The sequence below is a fragment of the Furipterus horrens genome, unplaced genomic scaffold, assembly GCF_987537825.1.
Source record: "Furipterus horrens unplaced genomic scaffold, mFurHor1.1.pri manual_scaffold_5, whole genome shotgun sequence".
Lineage (NCBI taxonomy): Eukaryota > Metazoa > Chordata > Mammalia > Chiroptera > Furipteridae > Furipterus > Furipterus horrens.
In genome coordinates, this window is record NW_028327175.1 from 197,022,402 (window position 1) to 197,039,516 (window position 17,115).

General features: G+C 46.6%; 1 protein-coding gene across 2 annotated transcripts in view; it reads right to left on the reverse strand.

The window, feature by feature from the left end:
- The window catches only part of ZRANB1 (zinc finger RANBP2-type containing 1), a 49,696-nt gene extending 35,647 nt beyond the window's left edge, over positions 1–14,049 (reverse strand). The window contains exon 1 of one of the 2 annotated variants that reach the window (XM_090278699.1): positions 13,830–14,049. The gene's annotated coding sequence lies outside the window, so the exon portion shown is untranslated. The remainder of the gene's footprint in view (positions 1–13,829) is intronic. The other variant, XM_090278700.1, reaches the window with a different exon arrangement.
- Positions 14,050–17,115: the final 3,066 nt, after the last annotated feature.

Consider the following 17,115-nt stretch of genomic DNA (forward strand, 5'->3'; position numbering starts at 1 on the left):
AGTAGCAATGAAATCTGACATTAAAAACATATCATTTACATTAGCACCCCCAGAACTGAAATACTTAAGACTAACTCTAAATACATATGTACAAGATATATTTGAGGAAAACTACAAAACTCTGATGAAAGAAATCAAAAACTAAGTAAATATATATTCCATATTCATGGATAGGAAGACAATATTGTCAAAAATCTCAGTTCTCCCCAACTTGATCAAGAGTCAATGCAATCCCAATCAAAATCCCAACAAGTTATTTTGTGGGTATCAACAAACTGTTTCTAAAATTTATATAGAGAAGCATCAAGACTCAAAATAACCAACACGATACTGAAGAAAAAAACAGAGGACTGGCTACCCTGATATCAAGACTTAATATAAAGCTACAGTACTCAAGACTGCGATACTGTAAGAGAACAAATAGGTCAATGGAACAGAACACAGAGCCCAGAAACAGACCCACTGATCTCTGAAAACAATAAAGACAATACAATGGGGAAAAACGGGCTTTTTAAAAACAACAGCGAACTGGACATCCACATGCCAAAAAAAAGTGACTCTAAACACAGACCTCACACCCTTCACAAAAATTGACTAAATACCAATCACAGGCCTAGTGTAAAATGCAAAGCTACCAAATTTCTAGAAAATAAAATGAAAAGGAAATCCAGATGACCATTACAATGGCAATATCTTTTTAAATAAACACTAAAAGCAGCACAATCCATGTAAGAAATAATTGATAATAAACCAGACTGGTTAAAATTAAAAACTGCCTTGCAAAAGACACTGTCCAGAGACTGTCAATGTAACCAGAGAATAGGAGAAAATATATGCAAAAGACATTTCTGATAAAGGACTGTCATCCAAAATATCGGGTTGGCCCAAAGGTCCGTATGGTGTTTGCCGTAAAATGAGACACATTTTTCATTTTCACCAATAACTTTATTGACTTGGATATTTGAGTGTGTCAGCTCTCTCACGCTTGGTATAATGTTGACTGTTCTCAACTGATGTCCCGATTTGATCACTATCAACTTCAACTGGTCTACCCGACCGTGGAGCACCACCCAGAGGGGACTCTCCAGCACGAAACGTCGCAAACCACTTTGACACCTTCGATCAGTCACAGCACCTTCTCCATCCTCTGCACAAATCTATTTTTGCATTTCAGTTGCATTTTTACCTTTCTTCAAATAACAAAGCATAATATGCTGAAAATGTTGCGTATTTTCTTCCATCTTCAATATTAAAAGGGCTGCACAAAAATTCACCAATACTGATAAGATTCTGAATGCAAACTGGTATGAGAGCTGTCACAATACGATCTAACAAAATTGTTTCAAATGAAGTGAAAGACAAGTAAGCACTACCACAGCCATCTTACGGAAAAAACCAAACGGAGTTTTTGGCCAACTCAATATACAAGGAACTCTTGAAACGCAATTAAAACATGGGCAAAAGACCTGAACAGACACCTCCCCAACGAAGACATACAGATGGCAAAAAAGCACAGGAGAAACTGCTCAATATCTTCTGTCAGTAGGGAACTGCAAATTAAAACACTAATGAGGCGTCACTACACACCTCCTAGAACCACCGAAACCCAGAAAACCACCACCACCGACGCTGACGACGATGCCGCTGGCAGGAAAGCAAGAGTACAGCCGCGCAGGAAGAGAGCTTGGCAGTTTCTTACAACGCTGAACATGTTCTTACTGAAAGAGCCAGCAACTGTGAACCTTGGTATTTAACCAAAGGATCTGAAAAATTAGGTCCACAGAGAAGCCTGCACACAGATTATTACAGCAGCTTTATCTATAACTGCCAATACTTGCAAGCAACCAATATGTCGGGTAAATAAATTGTGGTACATTAGACAATTAAATATTATTCAGTCCTAAAAGGAAATGAGCTATCAAGACATGAAAAGATACAGAGGAGCCTTAAATGCATATTACTAAGCGAAGAAGCCAATCTGAAATGGTTATATACTATATGATTCCAACTATATGACATTCTAGAAAAGGCACAACTATGGAGACAATAAAAAATCAGCTGATGTCAGGACTGAAGGGAGGAAAGGATGAACTGACAGAGCGCAAAGGATTTTTAGGGCAATGAAACTATTCTATGTGACATTATAGTGCTGGTTACCTGTCATTATACATTCATCAAAACCCATACAATGTACACCACCAAGAGTGGCCCTTCGTGTGAACTAGACCCTGGTGGATAAAGGAGTCCCAAGGCAGGTAACAGATGTACCACTCTGTTTCGGGATGTCCACAGTGGGAGAGGTTATGCATATGTGGGGCAGGGGATATGAGAACTCTACTCTGCTCAATTTTGCTGTGAACCTAAGCTCTGCAAAATGAAGTCTATTTTTAAATACCTACCATATTTCTTGCTCCATAAGACACACTTTTTTCCTCCCAAAAGTGGGAGCAAATGTCTGTGCATCTTATGGAGCAAATATTGTGCCAAAAACCGTGATGTGCATTACCTGAACTGTCAGCGGTGGCGACAGCTGTTAGAAGAGGAAGCAGTGGGCCCACGCAAAACCCCTGGGGACGTTTAAATGTCCCACTTTGCCGCTGAATCTCAGGACATCTGGTCAGTTGCTGTCTGCCTCTGCCCATCACCCAGGACCTGGGAGAGTGCAGAGAGTCACCTGACTCTCCCAGCTACAACCGCTGACCTGTCGAATCAGCTGAGGCTAATAACGGGCATGAGGCACAGTGCCAATTGCCGATTGTCTTTGACACATCTGTGTCAGTAGGAACGCCTCCAATCACCAGTCACTGTCTGAAGCTCTGCCAATCACGAGGGGCACAGGGGTGGAGCTGAGGTAACATGTCCTTGGCTGGCTGGCTACTGGCTCTGTTAGATGCTACAGCTGTCTCACCTACCTCCATACAGTTCCCAGTGCACACCAGACTTCTGTGTGAGGAGGCCCGCAGTAACTGAGGGAGCAGCCATGAATGCTGAAGTTTGTAGTATATAAAGGGAGTGATGGTGGGGTCATTATTCTAGTAGTAACACAGGCACTGAGGGGATTAAGGGGTATCACTTGCCATAACAGGCACTGGGGGTCATCCGCCAGCACCTGTAACTAGGATAGTGACACTCTCAGTGACTGTTACAACCAGTGATATCTCTTAACTCCCTCAATGCCTGTTATCAAAGGCCCCCATAAATTCTGACACTAGCGATGATGAGTTCTTGGGGTTCCCAGAAAACTAGAAGAGTACTTGAACCTTAAAGTCTCTCCTCATTTGTTAATGACAGTAATGATGGTTAATACCGCTGCTGACTACTGTTCACTTTACATGACAGGAATATTATTCTGTTATATTTGATTAAATATTTTAGTACATCATTTGGTTCAGAATTTTTTTTTCTTGTTTTCCTCCTCTAAAACTAGGTGCATCTTATGGTCAGGTGCATCTTAATAGTGCGAAAAATACAGTAATTTGCCCTAACCAGTGTGGTTCAGTTGGTCAGAGGTTGTTCCACAAAGCACAGGGCTGCCAGTTCGATTCCCAGTCAGGGCACATACCTTGGACGTGGGTTCAGTCCCAGTTGGGGCATGTATGAGAAGCAGCCAATTGCTGTTACTCCCTCACATGGCCGTATCTCTCCCCCTTTCTCACTCCCTCCCCCTTTCTAAAAATAAATAAAACCTTTTAAAAAAATACCCAGTTTGCGAACTTCCAGCCAAGATGGAGGCCTAGACAGACATGCTGTGTCTCCATCCACAACAATAAGAAATGCAACCACCTCAAAACTAAAAACAACCAGAACTACCAGAAAACTGAAATGCATGGAAGTCCAACAAAGATATAAAGAAGTAACACTCATCTAGACAGGTAGGAGGGGCGGAGAAGACATGGTGTGGTGGCAGCGGCAGCAAGGCAGTAAGGCAGTGGCTAGAGCAGTCACACATTATAAAAGTCGGGAGGGACACCTGGGGAGAGATCCCAGCCCCAGGCCAGACTGCGCAGCTCACGGTCCCAGCACCAGGGAAAATCAAGCCTCATTGCTTCTGACTGTGCAAACCAGTGGGGGTTGGGGCGGAGGAAGAAACTGCTGGACTCTCAGCAGAGTCCACTTGTTTAAGGTCCCCATGGTCCTAGAACGTCCACAGACCCACCCACTCTGGGAACGACGGCCAGGGCAGCAGCTAGAGAGGCACCTGTCCCATACGAAAGTGGGAGACGTGCCTGGAAAAGGGACAAGTGCTGGGCAGGCAGCATTGTTCCCTCTCAAACACCTCCCCCACACACAGCGCCACAACGTGGTGAAATAGGTCCCCCTGTACTGATGAACACCTAATGCTCCGCCCCTTACAATGTAACAGGTGCGCTCTACCCAAGACACAGAGGCAAACACAGGAGGCGATCAAGTTAAGAAGACAGAGAAGTATGGCCTAAAATAGGGGGCAGATCACGGTCCCCATACAGAATGAGGAAACAAGAATTGAAAAAACGAAGAGATGCTTAGGAACCTCTGGGACTTGAAACATGCCAACATCCGAACCACAGGGGTACCAGAAGAAGAGGAAAAGCAAGAAATTGAAAACTTAAGTGAAAATATAATGAAGGAAAACGTCCCTACTTTGGGGAAGGAAATAGATATACAAGTCCAGGAAGCACAGAGAGTCCCAAAAAAGCTGGACTCAAAGAGGACCACACCAAGATATTTCATAATTAAAATGTCAAAGGTTAAAGATAAAGAGAGAATCTTAAAAGCAGCAAGAGAAAAGCAGAGTTACCTACAAAGGAGTTCCCCTAAGACTGTCGGCTGATTTCTCAAAAGAAACTTTGCAGGCAAGAAGGGACTGGCAGGAAGTATTCAAAGTAATGAAAAGCAAGGATTGCCAACCTAGATTACTCTATCCAGCAAAGCTATCATTTGGAATCAAAGGGTAGATGAAGTGCTTCCCAGACAAGGTGAAGCTAAAGGAGTTCATCAGCACCAAGCTGAAATGTTAAAGAAACTTATTTAAGAAAAACTTACTTAAGAAAAAGATCAAAACTATTAACATTAAAGTGACAACAAACTCAAAACTATCGACAAGTGAATCTAAAAAATAAAAGCAAAAATAAACTAAGCTAACCACCAGATCAGGAACAGAATCAGGTATGGGGATCATTTGGAGGGTTATCAGCTGGGAGGGGGGACAGGGAGAAATGGGGAAATGTTGCAGGGACTAAGAAGCATAATCAGTTGGTACAAAATAGACAGGGGGAAGTTAAGAATAATGTAGAAAAAGGTGAAGCCAAATAACTTACATGCATATGGACATGAACTAAGGGGGGTGAGATTGCTGGAGGGAAGGGGGTACTGGACGGAGGGGAGCAAAGGGAAAAGAATGCTGGGACAACTGTAACAGCATAATCAATAAAATATACTCAAAAATAAAAAATAAAATAAAAATGAATACCCAATTTGCAATACATACACACTTAAAATTTTTTAGATTAAAAAGAAAAAGGGCACAGAAATGAGCGTGAAGGTTCCCAAATCTGAATCAACTCAAGCATATACATAAAACTGTAAAAAAGCCCATGTCTACACAGGTAGAGATAAATATACAAACAAATAAATAGGAAGAGAAAGTTCTTCCTTACAGTTAAAGTCCAACTAACAAATGAAAAAATAATAACTGGGTTAGAAAATCACCATCAGCAATCTTACAAGAGATTCAGGGAAGAATCATCGATGGTGTTAAAGCGAGTGGGCAAAAGCTAGAGTATTAACAGGATATTTAAACAGTCTCCAAGTTTCCCTCCTCAACGATACCTGGTATGTTATAAAGCCAGGCAGACACCGGGACCGACCTAAGTTCCCCACACCAGTAACCAATCCCACCGCCCGCCTCTGATATGCCGTACCAAGGACACAACATCACCTCTGCCGTATTCTTACCCAAGAGTGCATATTCTAACTCTAATCATGAAAAAACATCAGACATTCTCTACTGAGACTTAAAAAAAAAAAAAAAAAAAAAAAAAAAACTTTATTTATTGTTAAATTACTTATTTTTAGAGAGAGTGGAAGGGAGGGAGAAAAAGGGAGCGAAAACTCGATGTGCAAGAGACACTTGGATCAGCTGCCTCACACGCACCCCCAAATGGGGAGCTGGCCCGCAACCCAGGCACGAGCCCTGACTGGGATTCACACTGGTGACCTTTCGGTTCCTGGGCCGGCGCTCAATCCACTGAGCCACACCAGCCAGGGCAAGAGACCTTCTATAAAATAACTAGTCCTGTATTGTTCAAAAAATCAATTATCGTGAAAAACAAAGAAATACTTTACTGTTCCAATTAAAGGAGCTTATTAAAAACGCGGTAACAGACTGCAACACATGATGAGATTTCCTTTTGTCTTTATAAAAGGCATTAATGGGACGACTGGCTAAATTTGAATACAATTTGCAGAAACTCATTAAGAATTACATAACAGTATTAGACAATAGTGTTTCCTGATTCTGATCATTATATTATAGTTATGTAAGAGAAAGCCCTTGTTCTGTACAAAATACACACTGAGATATTTAGGGATAAAGGGTATCAAGTCTGCAAACAACTTTCAAACAGTGCTAGGGAAGAATACATCCACATCACACCGCACACCTTGCTGTTTACAGAATACGTTCACATTTTCACAGCCTCCCATAGAAGCCAGATGAATCCTCAGAGACGTAAATCAAGTCACCCGCAAGGCCTGGAAATCCTCTAATGGCTCCCCAATCCACTCAGAATAAAATTAAAACTCCCCAGTCTTTCTTGCAAATCTTTATATAAAAGTGGGTTTTGTTATGTTCATTATACAACAAGCTCATTCTCTCACCTTAAGAGTTTTGTCTCAGGCCCTGGCTGCTGTGGCTCAGTGGATTGAGTGTCGGCCTGCAAACCAAGTGTCGCTGGTTCGATTCCCAGTCAGGGCACGTGACTAGGTAGCACATCAGGTTCCCAGTTGGGGGCGCGCGTGAGAGGCAACCACACAGTGCTGTTTCTCTCCCTCTCTTTCTCCTTTCCCCTCTCTCTAAAGATAAATAAATAATTAATTTTTTTTTAAAGAGTTTTGTCTCCTCTGCCTAGAATGCTCTTCCCACAGCCTTCAACATGGCCAGCTACTGTCACTGAGACCTAGGCTCACACAGCACCTCCCGAGCAAGGGCCTCCGTGACCAGTCAGCTCGTTCCCCACTCCCTCCCCGCCCTTTCACCATCAGCACAGCACTCATCACCACTGGCCCTCTTTTCTCATTTGCTCCTTGACTAGAATGTCGACACAAGTAACAGACGTGGTCTTGTTCACAGGGTTATCTCAACATCTAGTACAGTTACTTTCTCAAATGCCAAACTCCGAATAGGTCATTACTAAATGTTTTAATTTCAGTAGCTTTTGTGAGTGTTTTTCATAATTTATTTTTTGAAAATCCTAAACAACCTCAGATCATATAGTAGGTAACCAATAACTATTAATTTGCTGAATAAGTTTCTATAAAAATAATGCCCTCAGATTTCAACTCAATGCAAAAAAAATGTCCCCAACATATCCTCCTAAGACATACATACACGCGCGCGCAGGGTGGCGAGGACTCTTTCACACTGAGGAAGATCACTCCCCTCCTTTCTCATTTCCAGCCCCCTGGCAATTCTGGCAGCAGGGGGAACGGGGGTCAGGCCCCGAGCAGGCGCTCACTGCAGGGCCCAGAGTGCCTTTCCAGCCACATCCGCACACATCAGCCACACTGAGCCCTCCGCTGGTCCTTACACACGGGGCTTTCCTGGCTTCGCTCGTATGGTTGCGTCTGCATAGGGACGCACTCCCACTCTTTCCCTTAGCATGTGCTAGCCTGGATTTCAATTTACCTTTTTGTCTTTATTCTGCTTCCCTATTTGATGTTTAAGATCTCTGTGAAACGCACATGAACCCTAAACCCTGCATCTATAGAGACCACGTATCACTTACTCAGCGCTGAAGATAAACACGCCTAGTCTGACAAAGTACTTTTGGTTATAGAGGTAAGTCTGGGATAGGCAGTTCGTACTCTTCAAGTATTGGAGTTTCGGGGACTTTGATGATTTATGGGACAAAACATGTGAAATTATGGCTGTCTCAGAAAACTTTTTGGGTCAGTGTGTTTGTATCTCATACAATACACAAAACAAGTCCAAATTATTACAAAGGTTGTAAGAACTAAAATTCTTAGAAGAAAACACAACTGTGCATTTTCCTGACCATGGATTAGACAATGATTTCTTAAAGATGGCACCAAAAGCATAAGTGGCAAAAGAAAACATGGATAAATTGGACTGCATCTAAATTAAAACCTTTTGTGCTTCAAAGGCCACCTCAAGAAAGTGAAAATGCAACTCACAAAAGAGAAAGTGTCTTCAAATCATTTACCTGACTTGTACCCAGAATATATAAAGAGCTCGTACAACTCAACAATAGACAAATAACCCAACTGGAAAATGGGCAAAATATTAGAATATTCACTTCTCTAAAGAAGATATACAGAGAAGGAAAACTCTGACTCCAAAAAACCTCCGCTGCCTTGCGGCATACCTCTTCAGGGGAAAGGCTAAGGGAGTAAACCCCGACAGAAAATCCGGAGCCGGAGTCCCTAAGGCGGTTTGACGTTGTAGTCAACACCGGCAACTCCTGCGGCGCACCTGAAGCCAAGCTGTATTGACTCCGTCTTTCCCTTGGACCCTTCAGCTGCGAAGAGAGGGGGGGGTCTGCTGCATGGGCAACAGCAGACCCTCCATATCACCCTTCCCAGGCTCTGTAGCTTCAGCTTCACTGGAGAGGACACTCCAGCATCATCGCAAGATGTCGATTCAACACGGGAGGAGACAGATACCGTGTCACTCCCGAGTCGGACTGCACAGCCATTCTCGGCGGTGCAGATAGACTCTTAAGAAGCTACCCCATCGTCTCTCGAGACGGACGGCTGCCGACGACGAGAAAGAAGATATACAAATGGCCCAAAAAAGAGATGCTCAATACCATGAAGAAAATGCCAATAAAAAGGAGGAGATGCCACTTCCCCAGGACGGTGATACTAAGGAAGCCCAACGGTAACAGGTGTCACTGGAGGGTGCAGAGGCCTAGAACCCTCATCTTGCTGACCGGAATGTGAAATGGAGCAACCACTTTGGAAAACAGTCTGGCAGGTCCAAAGGTTAAACACAGACTACATGACCCAGCAATTCCACTCCTAGGTGTACACCCAAGAGAAAAACATATTCTACACAAGAACTTGTACACAAATTTACAAATTTAATAGACAAAAACTGGAAACAACCTAAGTATCTATTAATCAAAAAGATAAACACAACGGAGTATTAATCTATAGAAGAAAGTAGATCCATGGTTGCCAGGAACTCGGGGCAAAGGAAGAAATGACTGCTAAGGAGTACAGGATCTCTTTTTAGGGTGATGAAAACGTCTGGATGGTGGCGCTGGTCAGACAGGTGTATACTTCAAAAGATGAATTTCACAGTACATGAAACAAACCTCAATGAAGCTGTTTTTTTTTTTTTTAAATAAGGGGAAAAAGGGGGGCACTCCAAGATGTGCCTCAGTGGTATGCAGATTATCCTGCGCTAAAGGCAATTTTAGCTTCAGGCTCACCTTCTGTCCCCACCCTTAGGTACCTAGAACATTTTAAATTAAGAGGCCTTGACCTTAAGAAGTTCTCAGAGTTAACTTCCTCTGATCTATTCATACAAAAAGGCAACTTTCTATTTGCCCTGTCTTCTCATCCTGCAATGACCTTTTGACTCTCCAAGAGCACCTCACCTTGACCTTAGCTCAGCATGTCTTCTACTATATCTCCACTCCCCTTTCTATATCTGAACCTCTCCTGCATGTAGGTCTCTGACTCTCTCATGTATGGGGGGTTCCCATGCACAAGAAATTAAATTTTATGTAAGTATTTCTTTTGTCAACCTACCTCTTATTGATTTGATAATTCGGCCAGCCAAAAGAAACAGGGGAAGGAAAGAGGAATTTTCCCTTCCCCACAATACACAAAAGATTTCCAAAAATGCCTTATCTACCCAAATATTTTTATTTATGTGAATTCAATCCACCTAAAAATTTAACTTACCAAAGGGTGAAAAAGAAATTGTGTTGTGTTGGTTGAGGAGGGAGTGGGACAGTTTGTCATTATTAACATGAACTATAAAAATATAGAAAACTGCCCAAGCTGGTGTGGCTCAGTGGACTGAGTGCCGGCCTGTGAACCAAAGGTCCGTCAGTTCGATTCCCAGTCAGGACACAGGCCTGGGCTGCAGGCCAGGTCCCCAGCTGGGGGAATGGAAGTGGCAACTGATCAATGTATCTCTCACAGATGGATGTTTCCCTCACTCTTTCTCCCTCCCTTCCCCTTTCTCTAAAAACAAAATCTTTTCTTTTTTTTTAATTTCACTAGGCAGCTAAAAAATTATCAACTTTCTATTCAATTTATCAGACAACCTCCATTTTAAAATCCAAACTGATGGCTCTTGTCGAAAATTTCATCTTAACCAAAAGATCACCCTCCTAGAAAGCAAAGAATGCTAACTGATCCAAATTTCTCAAGTGGTGAAATTACTGGTCTAATTCTACGAAAGTACCTTTTACAAATGCAAGTAGACTATGTAAAAATGTCTGGCATTTCTGGAAAGTTTATTAACAGACTAATTTTAGCTTCAGTTATGCTAAAAAGGTTTCTGAAGCTTCACTCAATCAATTTTGAAGGAAAAGTATTTTGATGAACTGGAGGAAGGGGACAAGTTTCCACAGAGATGCAATCAAGGTGGTTTACTGCTAAGAGACTATGTGTCCATAAAATGCCAGGCCTTTTACTCACACACAACACACCAGAAACACACACACCTACTTCCCAACTACATCCGCATCCACCCCGCGGACGCCATAATTACACGCATTGCCCATTGTATACAAAACACTATGGACCAGCTTGTTTGTTCTCTCCAGTGTTGACAGGCAGCAGTGAATCACATTCTGCTGAGTCTCATCTGCCTGGTGACCAATGACACATGCTGCCAACATCTGAGGTTAAGGATGCAAACTGAGACTACAGATTATTTCCTCCTTCCCATGATGCCACACGTTACCTATACACAACAAATACAAAATGACCACCCTGAGCACCACGGGTACCAAACTCAGAAGGAAGGAACTACCCAGACTCAAATCTGAAGTAACTATGGAACTGCAGTACTAATTTTTATTTGAATAATAAGACATGATGATAATCAAAAGGTTGAGTATCCTATTGAAATAAAACTGTGCTAATAATATAAACACACTGACCCGAACTTTTTTTAGAGACAGCCATAATTTCACGTTTTGTCCCATAAATCATCAAAGTCCCCGACTCTCCAATACTTAGAAGAGTACAAACTGCCTATCCCAGAATTACCTCTATAACCAAAAGTACTTTGTCAGACTAGGCGTGTGTATCTTCAGTGCTGAGTAAGTGATACGTGGTCTCTACAGATACAAGGTTTAGGGTTCATACCCATTTCTCAGAAGTCCTAAAAATAGAATAGGGAAGCAGAATAAAGACTTAAAAAGATAAATTGAAATCCAGGCTAGCACATGCTAAGGGAAAACAAAAAAAGGCGAAAGAGTCCTACACAAGCAAGGAGTGAATGATCCCTTGGGGTGAAGTCGTCACAAAGGTTTCTCAGGAGACAGGGATCCACTGGGCCCAGAGTAAAGCATATCCACGAACGCACGTGAAGGATGGCTGAAGACAGAGAGAAGGGCGTAAGGCAAGGCCAACCAGAGGCCCTTCCCGGTAACAAACTCGTGTGGCTGCAACCAAGGACTCACGAAGGTCAGAAGTAAAGAGTGAAGTGTGAAGAACGGATCAGGGCCAGATTACAGAGAACCCTGACCACCACGCCAAGGAGCTTCAACGAGACTGCGTGGAATAAGGAGTGTCTGGAAGTCGTTGGGCTGTGATGTGAGGAGGGAAGGATGTTACCATGGGCAGATCTCATTTACCTAGAGTATGAGCAGAGCACCAATGTCCCAAATGAAGGACCACGTCCCTGGGGAAAACGTGCTCAAAGCCCAGGCGCAGGAGGTCATCCCTGGGGGAGGAAGGACAGGAGCAACCCTCGGAAAGTCACCGTGGACCAAGTTAAACAACGTGGTCTACTTTTGCAGCCCCGTTTATTTAGTTTCCACTTATTACAAAAGCAGGGTGAGTAGGAAGCACAGCAAACAGCTCTCACCGTATCAGTTACACACGGGGCAACTGACCGCAAACACTGTGCGACCCGTCTATGAGTCCAAAACCGCGGTCACCCTCGGACTTCAGACACGACAGGCCATCATCCTGATCCGTGCAGAGCTGGGTCAAGGCCATGAGCATAGACTCTGCCACCAGGAAGGAGTTCATCGTACTGACCCCAACACATTTCGAGAGTCGATAAATGGGTGTCTCAATGCTCTGAAGCATTAATAAAAAGTGCTGAGACAGCAACAGAAATAGAAACCCCTCATGATAAATACGATCCTCCCCCAAAGACTAAAATAAAATACCATGGCTGTCTTCTTAGCCCCTAATACCCCAATAAAAACGTCATGAAGCTTTAGTATAAGGAGGTGACTGCAAGTCTACTCATAAGATCTAAAAACCAAGGAGGAACAAGGTTCTACATTTCTTTTAAAGCACCTCGTTGAATTAATAATAATGACGAGGAGAGACTCAGCTTTATTTTTCAAACATGGGTTAAGGTGACTTTCCCGAGGCCTGTGGCTCGCACACGGAGTCGCCCCCGCTGGATGCGAACAGGGGGTACCCTGAGGTCACCCCAGTGATGAAGCAGCCGCTTAGAGGGGCCACTAAGAGCAGAACCACTCCTCCTACCACATACAACACACCCAGGAGCTCAAGATTTTTCTTCGACCGCGCTCCTCAATCCCCCTTTCTGTGCGTTAAATCTAACACCATCGTGGGCCACCCAGATCAAAAATATTGGGAAGAGGGGGCCGCGTTTAGCCTGACCATCTACGGAGTCCGGGAAAAGGGGAAATCAAAGGGCTGAAATGCACAATTCTCAGCAAGGAACGATCGCAACCCCCGAGCCCCTCAAAAATAATGCGCCGGCTCAAACTTCCAGGCTGCGCCCGTCCGCCGCGCTCCATGCAAGGATTCACCCGAGTCCTTTTGTCTGCGAGATGCCCACCCGGAGCTCCCCCGCAGGAAAGCACGGGTCCGCGCAGGGGCCGTCGTCAGCGGGAGCGAGACGGCGAGGCAGTCCTTCCCCCGGCGGCAGGCCCGCCCCGCCCCGCCCCGTCGCCCCCCGCATTCATTTTGAGACAGAAATGGCAGCCACCGAGGTTACCGCGGGAGGGGCGGAGAGGAAACGGCCAGGAGGCAGAAGCCCAAGTTCGGAAACCGGCACAACTCGTGACAACGGGCCGAGTGTGTTGGGGCCTCCCGCCGAGCGGGCGCGAATCCCACACGCATCCCCCGGCCCCCGGGAGGGGCAGGAAGCGAAGCCGAGGGCAGGGGGAGAAGCTGGCGGAAGAGAGGCGGCGGGCGGGCGGCGCGTCCAGCCGCGGCTGATCCACGGTCGGTAAACAAGCCGGCCGGACCCACCTCCCACGGATCGGGCCTGTCCCGCGCCGGGGGAAGCCCAAAATGGAAGCGCGGCGGCGGCAGGCCAGGCCCCGTCCCCGCGCCTCCCCGCGCCTGGCGGTCCGGGGGCGAGAAGCCGAGCAGGCCGCGGCGGGGCTGCGGGGGGCCTGCGGCGGAGCGCCCTCCCGAGGCCCGCTTACCTGGCGGCGGCGGCGGCGGCTCCTCCTCCAGCTCCTGCTCCTCCTCCCCCTCCCCGTCCAAACCTCGGCGCCTGGCGGCGGCGGCGGCGGCGACGACTCCCGAGCAGTCCGCGGCGACGAGCCGAGCCCGGCCCCTCTCCGCCTCCCCCGGCGCCGCCTCCGCCCTCTCCTCTCAGTCAGGACATGGTCTCCGCGGGCCCGCGCGCGGCTCCCGGCTGCCGGGGGCGGAGAGGGGGTGCGGAGGCGGGGGGGGTGCAGGGGGCGGGGGTAGAGAAGAGGGGGGACGACCTCGGGCGCTGCGGGATCGCAATGGCGGCGGTGAGCGGCCCCGAAGCCAAATCAACCCCACGGCGAGCAGCGCGACGTCAAGGCGGGACCCTGCTGCTCGCCGCACTATCATTGGCCCCGAGGCCGCCGCCGGCGCAGCCAATGGGAGGCCGCTTCTTTCCGGGCGCAGGAGGCGGGCCGCAGAACGCTGGCGTCACGCCGGCGCCCGGCCCGATTGTGAGGCGGCGGACGAGCGGGGCTGCGGCTCCGGCGGCGTGCGGGGGCACGCAGACGTCGCGGCCTGGGGCCCGGGGGTTGCGGGGGGAGGGCGGGGAATGGGACGGGGCGTGTTCTCGCGGGATGTGCGACTGCTCTTTTCCCTTCTCTGCCCCGGACTCACCGGGCTTAGAAGTCAGCCCCCGAGGCTCGCGTCTCCCCGGTGACTACGGACTTGCGGAGTCGGCTGCCCTTTTTCTCCCGAACACCAGGATGATACATGTCTAGGCTCTTTGTGCGGGACTAATTTTTGTATGTTTTTACACTGCCTGTTTTTTTTTGCCTTCGAAGCGGTGTGTGTATGTATTTCTACTCTGTATTATATGTATATGTACATATATGCATGATGAAAAGCCATGGAGTTATATGCCAGTTGTAGCTCAATAAAGGTTTTTTTAATTTCTATTTCCTAATTTAGAGATGCTTACCTTTCTGTAAATTGTAAATGTAAGGCAGAGTGTAAATTACAGCCATGAAAAAACCCTGCCAGGAGAATTCCCAGTGCCCAGGCTCTAAGGACAACGCGGTCGGGTGTGTTGTGTGCATTTCTTTTATCTTGTAAGTGCGGCCGAAGAGTCGGAGAGGTGGCCGTTTGCTAAAACCCCTGAGTGTGTTAAGTCTGTCGGGCCGGAGAAGTTTGTTTTTTCCCAGTGGGACGTCGCCTTGCATTTTTCATACTTCGAATTTTATTTCAAGAATTTGGAAGACCATAAAACAGAGACACTTTTTAAAATTCTAAAGCTTTTTACAAGTTACCTGCTGAACGGGAGCGCTGCCCAAGGGCATTGGGCGGTTGTGTCGGACACCCCCACGTCCACCAGGAAGGCTGCGCTGCTCGGTTTAATCAGGTTTGTAAAACGTGGAGGGAGACTGCCTTTGGCAAAGCCGTCCGTAGCGTCAGTCCGAGTCTCCGCGGGACCGTGGCGCCGGCGTGCGTGCGCTTCCCCTCGCCGACCGCGGCTTCCGTGCTCGCCGGTCTGTCTGACGCTCACAGCCCCGTTCCCAGAGCAACGTTCTTTGCTCAAGGACGCCTCAGTAAAGCGAGTTTCAACTGCAAGTCATTTGCCTTTAAAATGGAGCACAGTCTCAGACCTGCAATTAACACAAATGTAGATGAAGCACCGCGTCACTGTGTAAGGACAGTGGTTCAACCAACATTTCACTGTGAAAACATTTTAAACGCTTCCGAGTGCCTCAGCTTCCCCTTCCTGAAGCTCCGCTGCAAAGCAGCTCAGCTACGAGTGAACAAGAACCGCAGACGGGGGCGTTTTTGTTGCGTTTGAGCACCGTGGATCCTGTTAGGGGAAGAGGGTCTTGTCTGGGTGAGGCTTATTAACGCTTCGCTCCGTTTCACAAACCGAATGTCAGAACCACGTGCGGAGGAACGAGAAGCATCAAAGATGAGTAAGCACAGGAAAGGGGGCGAGACGACAATCACCATTATTCTAACAGGAGGTGGAATGTGCTAAGGACATCCAAGTGAAAATTCTCTTGGGGGGAAAGAGCAAATCTCAAAATGACTTGGTTAGAGCCGGAAAGATGTCGGATGCCAGGCCAGTGGTTCTCAGCCCTGGCTACACATTAGAATGGTCGGAGAGCTTTTTCAAGTCCCAGACCTACCAAAACAATCCTAGGAGGAGAGCCTGAGCGTGGCATGTCACCGACCACACACTCCCCAGGGGACCCTAGTACTCAGCCAGTTAGGACCGACTCCGCCCCCTCGGTTTGCAGAGGTGGAAACTAATGCCTAGAGACTTGAAGTGGTTTACTAGAAGCCAGGCCATCTAGGTCTGGAATTAGAAAATAAAGCTCTCGATTTCCTGGTCAAGTCCGCTTCCCACCGCACCATATTTGAGAAAAACATATGCCCACAAACGCAGCAGATAACATCGTCACAGGCAAGGAGCTGATTTGTGCTCTTTGACACAGAGATCAAATTATTCTGCTTACATTTATTTCTGAGAAATATTTCATTGGGGAAAACAGTATCCACTGGTTTTTTACGTTTTCTTAGAACCCTTGTACTAAATTGTAGGGACAGTGTAGTTACGTTGACAATTAGTTTCTTTTGGCTTTTATTCCAGGTGCTTCCCAAACTACGTGTAGAAGATATACAGTAGTTCCGTTTTACTTTTTCCGCTTTATTGGGAAGGCCTTGAATGCCAGGTTGTGGGTCTGTATACTAGTAGAAAGCTATGCAAAGGTTTTGAGCTGGAAAGTGCCAGAGCTGTACCTTCACCTGGAATGCCTGTGGGACAAAGGAGGGTAGAATTAGAACCAGGAACAGAGAAACCGATTAAAGAGACAAGGACTTAAAACCACAGAAGCTATGGGAGTGGGAAGGAGAAGACCGAAGTGAAACAGGGTGACAGTGGGATGTTCAGTTTCCTTGTGTCAGACTCGGAGGCAGAGGAAGAAGTCGGAGAGCTCTGAGTGATGGTGGCGTGGTGGACAACGGGACACCCAGAAGAAGCACCAGCTGAGAGGAGATGGTAACTATTGATCAGCCCTGTGGATCTCCTGGGCTCGGGAGGCAATGTGCGGCCAGCCCGGGGGATGCTGGGGAGAAACTCCAGGGACTGCTCCATGTCGAAGTTACCACTTGAAGCCACAGGAGTGGGAAAGAAAAGGAAGAACGACCTGAGGAGGAGAAAAAGATTGGTCAAAAAGACAGCAGATGCAAAGTGTTCTGGGAGCCCAGGGAGGGCAGTGAGCCTCGAGCATATGGTGATGAACAAGGTCA